General features: G+C 37.4%; 1 pseudogene; it reads left to right on the forward strand.

Moving 5' to 3' along the window:
* The first annotated feature begins 1616 nt into the window (after positions 1–1616).
* On the forward strand, positions 1617–2085 carry LOC113884406 (annotated as a pseudogene).
* The last annotated feature ends 5812 nt before the right edge of the window (positions 2086–7897 follow it).

The raw sequence follows: 7897 nt of genomic DNA on the forward strand, positions 1-7897 counted from the left end.
TGGACTGCGAAGAAGGCTGAGCACTGAAGAATGGATGCTTTTGAACTGTGGTGTTGGAGAAGACTCTTGAGAGTCCCTTGGACTGCAAGGAGATCCAACCAGTCCATTCTGAAGGAGATCAGCCCTGGGATTTCTTTGGAAGGAATGATGCTCAAGCTGAAACTCCAGTACTTTGGCCACCTCATGCGAAGAGTTGACTCATTGGAAAAGACTCTGATGCTGGGAGGGATTGGAGGCAGGAGGAGAAGGGGATGCCAGAGGATGAGATGGCTGGATGGCATCACTGACTCGATGGATGTGGGTCTAAGTGAACTCCGGGAGTTGGTGATGGACAGGGAGGCCTGGTGTGCTGTGATTCATGGGGTCGCAAAGAGTCGGACATGACTGAGCAACTGATCTGATCTGATATATATATGGCTTCCCTGATGGCTCAGATGATAAAGAATCCATCTGCAGTGCAAGAGACCCAGGTTCGATCCCTGGGTCAAGAATATCCCTGGAGAAGGGAGTGGCTACCTACTCCAGTATTCTTCCCTGGAGAATTCATAGACAGTGGAACCTGGCAGGGTACAGTTCACAGGGTTGCAAAGAGTCAGACATGATTGAGTGACTAATACTTTCATATATATATATATATATATATATATATATATATATATATATATAAAGTTGTATGAATTGTTCATATATTCTGGGTATTAACTCCCTAAAGGTCAACTAATTTGCAAATATTTTCTCCCATTCAGTAGGTTTTTTTTTTTTTTAATGGTTTCCTTTACTGTGCAAAAGCTTTTAAGCTTAATTGTGTCCCATTTGCTTATTTTTGTTTTCCTTTCTTTTGTCTTAGCTGCTTGTGTGCTCAGTCATATCTGACTCTAGAACATTTTGGACTGTAGCCCACCAGGCTCCTCTGTCCCTGGGACTTTTCAGGCAGGAATACTGGAGTGGGTTGTCATTTTCTCCTCCAGGGATCTTCCCAACTCAGGGATTGGTCTCTGGCACTGCAGGTGGATTCTTTACCACTGAGCCATCGGGAAAGCCCTGGAGTTTTGCCTTAGGAGACAGATCCAGAACAATACTGCTCTGATTTATGTCAAATACTGTTCTGTTCTCTTCTAGGAGTTTTATTTTTTCAGGTTTTATATTTAGGTCTTCAATCTATTTTAAATTTATTTTTGTATACGGTGTGAGACAATGTTCTAATTTCTTATTTTTCATATGGTTGTCCAGTTTTCTCAGCATCACTTATTGAAGAGACTATCTTTTTTCCATTGTATATTTTTGCCTCCTTTATATAGAATGTATTTTTTCAAACATACTTTTATTTGTAATTCTTTTCCCCCCTTTATGATTTAAAAGACAATCATTATAATAACATACTGATAGACTTATAATATATCAATATGTAATTTATATGACAAGACTAACACAGAAAGCACAGAGATTGAGCTACATTAGTTCCAAGTGTTTATATACTACTGGGGTTTAGTTGGTATTAATTTAAACTTGATTGCTTTAAGGTGTCATTTGTAAACCTCCAAGTCAATCAAAAAAATTACCAAAAAAGAGCATATAAGAAACAATGGGCTCTTTTTCTCTGCCTAACTACTGCTATCATGGGTCACATGCACGCTCTTGGGAAACGCCCATCCAATTCAGCTCTGCCTTACAACTGCACTGTCGCCACCTGGCTGAAGCTGACATCTGATGACACGAAAGAGCAGAGCTACAAAATGGCCAAGAGGTTCCTGATTTCCTGAAAAATCAGCAGGATTCTGAGAGAGACTCATACGGTGCTCCACAAGTTTGTTTTGTGACACTCAATTAAATACTGAATTCTTAAGTCAAAAAATTTGCTCCTGATCTTCCTGAGGGTATCCATATTTTACAGAAGTTGCTGTTCTTTTAAAGCATCTTAAGTGGAATAGAAAGGATAAGAATGCTAAATTGCTTCTTATTCTGATTGAGAACCATAATCATTGACTGGCTTGATATCATAAGACCAAATGAGTCTTCCCCTTCAACTGAAAATAGGAGTCATCTACAGCTTTTGCCTTAGTTCTAATAAATTTGTCTATGTACTGAAGCAGCAAAGTCATTGTTTAAAAAAGAAAGAAAAGAAACAACAACAGAATTAAATGGTATGTTAAAAAGTCTACATAGCACCAAAGATGTCAGTAAGGAATGAATAAAGGAACAAAAAGGCATGAGACATTTAGAAACTCAATAATAAAATGGGGGAAATAAATATTGCTCTCAGAAACTACATTAGCAGTAAATGGATTAAATACTCCAATCAAAAGGAAGAAGTCAGCAGAATAGATTTAAGTAGGAAACATAATCCAATTACAGATTCAGTTCAATCCCCATAGAAATCCCATTTGCCTTATTTGCATAAATTGGTAAACTGTTCCTAAAATTCATGTGGAAATACAAGAGAAATTGTAAAGAATCCTCCTGCCCTGCAGGAGATGTGGGTTTGATCCCTGGGTCAAGAAGATCCCCTGGAGAAGGAAATGGCAACCCATTCCAGTAGTTTTGCTTGGAAAATCCCATGGACAATAGAGACTGGTGGGCTACAGTCCTTGGGGTTGCAAAAGAGTCAGACATGACTTAGTGAGTAAACAAACAAAAGCAGTCAAAACAATTTTGATAAAGAAGAAAAAATCTGGAGGATCCACTGTTCCTGATTTCAAAACTTACTACAAAGATAAAATAATCAAGATTATGTGATATTAAGGATAGGCATACAGATTAATGGAACAGAAATAAGAGTCAAAAAGTAAACTCATATATCTATGGCCAACTGATTATCAACAAAGGTGCAAGACAATTAAATAAGCAAAGAATATTCTTTACAAAAACCAATGGAGTGTAACAATTGGATGTTTACATCAAAAATAAAATTAATCTCTTTCCTCATTCCATATACAAAAATTAACTTAAAATGGATCATAGCTTTAAACAAAAGAAGTAAAACTATAAAACTTTTAGAAGGAAAATAGGAAATGTTTCTGATCTTGGGTTGTTTTGTTTGTTGTTTAGTCACTAAGTCATATCCAACTCTTTTGCAACCCAATGGACTCTAGCCCACCAGGCTCCACTGTCCATGGAATTTTCCAGGCAAGAACCTAGAGTGGGTTTATTAGTTCTTTCTCCAGAGTGTCTTCCTGAACTAGGGACTGAATCCATGTCTCCTGCATTGGTAGGTGGATTCTTTACCAAGGAGCCACCAGGGGTCTCTCGATCTTGAATTGGGTAATGATTTCCTAGATAAGACACCAAAACCATAAGAGACAAATGAAAAATGATAAATTAGACTTCATCAAAATTCAAGGTTTTATGCTTCAAAGAACACCATTACAACAGTAAAAAGACAGCACATAAACTGGGAGTAAATATTTGTAAATCATATATTTAATAATGTATTCATATTCAGAATGTATAAAGAAGTCTTACAATTCAACAATAAATAGACAAATAATTAACAAATGAGCAAAGGATTTAAACTGACATTTAAAGAAGCAAATGGCCAATAAACATATGACACAATTTAAGACATCCTTGTGTGTTTAGTTGCTCAATCATGAGCAACTCTTTGCAACCCCATTGACTGTAGCCCTCCAAGCTCCTCTGTCCATGAGATTCTCCAATCAAGAATACTGGAGTGGGTTGTCATTCCCTTCCACAGGAGATCTTCTTGACCCAGGGATCAAATCTGGGTATCCTGCATTGCAGGCAGATTTTTTACTGTCTGAGCCATCAGGGAAGCACAAGACATCATTAGTCATTAAATAAATGCAAAATAAAAGAAAACTGCAGTAATATAATATTTGATAACCACTTTCAAGGCTATGATCAAAAGATAAATAATAAGTGCCAAGATGTGGAATGGTCATACACTGTCGGTGAGAATAACAAATGGTATAGCTACATTGGAAAACATCAGTTCAGTTTAGTTGATCAGTTGTATCCAACTCTTTGCGGCCCTATGGACTGCAGCATGCCAGGCTTCCCTGTCCATCACCAACTCCCAGAGCTTGTTCAAACTCATGTCCATTGAGTTGGTGATGAGATCCAATGATATCCTCCGTCATCCCCTTCTCCTCCTGCCCTCAATCTTTCCCAGCATCAGGGTCTTTTCCAATGAGTCAGCTCTTCGCATGAGGTGGCTAAAGTATTGGAGTTTCAGCTTCAACATCAGTCCTTCCAATGAACACCCAGGACTGATCTCCTTTAGGATGGACTGGTTGGATCTCCTTGCAGTCCAAGGGACTCTCAAGAGTCTTTTCCAACACTACAGTTCAAAAGCATCAATTCTTCGGCACTCAGCTTTCTTTATAGTCCAACTCTCACATTCATACATGACTACTGGAAAAACCATAGCTTTGACTAGACAGACCTTTGTTGGCAAAGTAAAGTCTCTGCTTTTCAATATGCTGTCTAGGTTGGTCATAGTTTTTCTTCCAAGGAGCAAGTGTCTTTTAATTTCATGGCTGCAGTCACCATCTGGAGTGATTTTGGAGTCCCAAAATATAAAGTCTGTCACTGTTTCTATTGTTTCCCCATCTATTTGCCATGAAGTGATGGGACTGGATGCCATGATGTTAGTTTTCTGAATGTTGTGTTTTAAGCCTACTTTTTTACTTTCCTTTTTCACTTTCATCAAGAGGCTCTTTAGTTCTTCTTCACTTTCTGCCATAAGGGTGGTGTCATCTGAGTATCTGAGACTATTTGTCAGCAAATTGGAAAACATAAATTGGAAAATTGGAAAAAAATAAATTTCTTAAAAATATTAAACATAGTTATCACATGACCCAGCATTCCATTTTCAGGTATATACCCAATAGGAATAAAAACATATATCCACACTAAAACTTTAAAGGAATGTACATATAAATACTACTTATATTAGCAAATAACTGGAAACAATGCAAATGACCACCAGTGGATGAATAAACAAAATGTGGCATATATACAATGGAAGGTTATTCTGTCATAAGAAATGAAGTAAGTACAAATAAATGTATTAATATGCTACAGCATGGGTGAATCTTGAGAATTTTATGCTAAGTAATAGAAGTCAAACACACAAAATAGCACATGATTATATGATTCCATTCATATTAAATGTCTAAAATAGACAAATCCATACAGGCAAAAAGTATTAAAAGATTACTGGTTGCCCAGATTCTAAGGGAAAGGGACAACTGGGTTTTTCTTTTTGAGATTACAAATGGAACTAGATAGCAGTCATAGTTAAAACATAAAAATCTATGAAACAAGAGTTTTCAAAAATTAGCTATTAGGCAGCACAAGACAGTGATTTCTGAAAAAAAGTAAAAAGTGAAACAAATAAATTGAACCCCACAAATGCTCAGCTATTATCTAATGATCCCAGGTTGGCTGCAGTATAGAAACTCAAGCAAACCAGGAAAACCATGTAAATTAATGAGACAGGGTTGAGATTTTGGAATCTGCCAACGTAGCTAGAGTCACTATGGGGAAAAGAGAGAATGAGAAATTGAGAGACACTGAAAGACGGACACATCCAGAGAAATTCAGAGATCTATACAGGTCCCATATGGATTCCTCAGCTAACTACAAAACTGCATGGATTGGGCTTCCCAGGTGGCACTATGGTAAAGAACCTGCCTGCCAATGCAGGAGATGTAAGAGACACTGGTTTGATTCCTGGGTCGGGAAGATCCCCTGAAGGAGGAAATGGCAACCCACTCCAGTAGTCTTGCCTGGATAATCCCATGGACAGAGGAGCCCTGCAGGCTATAACCAGCCCATAAGGTTGCACAGAGTCAGACATGACTGAAGCAACTTAGCACACACACAAATATATGTGAGGAAACTGACTCAAAGCCTTGGATTAAGCCATTTGAAAGCATTCAAGATAACAATCCTTAGAGCAGAAGGCCTTAAATAGTATCTGTCTCCACCAAATGCATTTGAAAGCTTCATGATTAACCAGGATTGGAGTAATCAGAAAATAATTGACTATTAGGAAGAAAAAAATTAGACCGACACTAAAAGGGTTCTGGTTTCTACTAATGAAGCAAAAAAGCAAGCCTCAAATGATCAAAATGTTTCCAAATAAGCTAACTGTATCTCACAAGAAAAGTTCAAAACTATTCCCAGAAATACAAGAATATTCTACCCAACAACAACAACAAAAACAGTTACAAAGGCTGACAATCTGTTAACAATTTCCAGTCACACCAAAACCCAGGAATTAGGCCTTATGCTAAAGCTGAAACTCCAGTACTTTGGCCACCTCATGTGAAGAGTTGACTCATTGGAAAAGACTCTGATGCTGGGAAGGATTGGGGGCAGGAGGAGAAGGGGACGACAGAGGATGAGATGGCTGGATGGCATCACCGACTCGATGGACGTGAGTTTGAGTGAACTCCGGGAGTTGGTGATGGACAGGGAGGCCTGGCATGCTGCGATTCATGGGGTCGCAAAGAGTCGGACACGACTGAGCGACTGAACTGAATTGAACTGAACTGAGGGCTGATAGAGAGATTAATGACTCAACAAAAGGCTCAAAAGACAGATAATGTAATTAATAGATAAAAGTTATTTTGATTGCATTCTGTATGTCTTAGAGGCTTCTTTGGCAGTTCAGCAGTAAACAATCTACCGGCAATGCAGGAACCCAAATTTCACCCCTGGATGGGGAAGATCCCCTGGGGAAGGAATGGCAACCCACTCCAGCATTCTTGCCTGGAGAATTCCATGGGCTACAGTCAATGGGGTTGCAAAGAGCCAACACGACTGAGCAACTAACTCACACACAATGTCTAAGACAGAAAATGAGCATGCCAAGTATTAACATGGATGACAGAAAACCCATATAGAATTTTTGGAAATGAAAACGAAAGTGTCTGAGACATAAAACACACTGTGTAGGATCAGTAGAAAATGAAATAGTGTAAAAGAAGATTACCTGAAGACAAAACAATGGAAATTAACCAAACTGAAAAGGAATGAAAATTCATTTCACTTTCATTTCTTTCAATATCTTTCTCTCACTGTTGCATATCAGTGATGCATGGAACAAATTTAAAAGTCCAGTATATGTATAATTGTAGCTCCTGAAGGAGAGGCTGCATAGGTGCCCCGAGAAAACATATTTGAAGAAATAATTGCTGAAGTTTTTAAAGTTTGATTTTCCCAAAGTATTGAATTGCCAAAAAGATGTAAGATACTGCAGAAAAACCGGAACGAACTTTTTGGCCAACTCAGTATATACTCATAGATCCGAAAAGTGTAATGAATACCAAATATAAGAACTATGAACAATTATATCAAGTCATAAAATTTTAAAACTGCTTAAAACTAATGATAAAAAAAATCTAAAAGTGGCTAGAAAAAAATCATTACATATAGAGCAAAAATTATAACAATAAAAGGCCTCTTGCTGGAAATATCTGCCATGTCAGAAACATGGAGCAACATTTTTAAAGTACTAATGAATAACTAAACACTATAAGCCTTGAATTCTATGCCCAGTGAAAACATTTTTCAGAAACAAAGGCCAAATGAATAGTATTCATAAATAAGAAAACTGATATAATTTATTATCAACAACATGAGAAAATATTAAAGAAGTTTTATAATGCCAAGAAAAGTGATACATTGGGATCTACATAATGAAATGCAAAGCACAAGGAAAACACAGGAAAATATAAAAGATGGTTTGTCTGTTTTTAATGATGAACTAATTTAGAAGATAAATTTCTTTCTAAAGAATAATAATATATTTTACTATTGGTAACATATGTTGAACTGTGAAGAAAGCTGAGCACCGAAGAATTGATGCTTTTGAACTGTGGTGTTGGAGAAGACTCTTGAGAGTCCCTTGGACTGCAAGGAGATCCAA

Source organism: Bos indicus x Bos taurus, chromosome 26 (assembly GCF_003369695.1).
Source record: "Bos indicus x Bos taurus breed Angus x Brahman F1 hybrid chromosome 26, Bos_hybrid_MaternalHap_v2.0, whole genome shotgun sequence".
In the NCBI taxonomy this organism is placed as follows: domain Eukaryota; kingdom Metazoa; phylum Chordata; class Mammalia; order Artiodactyla; family Bovidae; genus Bos; species Bos indicus x Bos taurus.